Here is a 387-nt window from a genome sequence, read left to right as displayed (position 1 = left end):
CCGCCCCCAAGCAGAGCCGCCCGCGGCTCGGCGCACCCCCTGCCCCGCCGACCCTGCGCCCCACTGCACCCTGCGCCCTCCTGCCTTGTATTCCTCTCTCCCTCCCTCCTTCCATCCCTCTGCGTTCCTCCTTCCTTCCACCACCCCGCCGGCCACTCTTCCGCCCCTTCTTCCTTCCCTGCCTACATCCCTCCATCCTTCTCTTCCTCCTTCCATCCCTCTTTCTAGCCACCCATTCACCCATCCCTCCTTGTATCCCTCCTTCCATCCATCCCCCGCTCTCTCCATCTCTCCATCTCTGCCGCCAGCTCCACGTCCGTCCCTCCTTCCCATCCCTCCCTTCATTCCTCCGCCTCTCCATCCCCGCAGCCCGCCCGACGATCCTCC

Source organism: Alligator sinensis, unplaced genomic scaffold (assembly GCF_000455745.1).
Source record: "Alligator sinensis unplaced genomic scaffold, ASM45574v1 scaffold647_2, whole genome shotgun sequence".
Taxonomy (NCBI): domain Eukaryota; kingdom Metazoa; phylum Chordata; order Crocodylia; family Alligatoridae; genus Alligator; species Alligator sinensis.
This window is presented reverse-complemented; position numbering follows the sequence as displayed.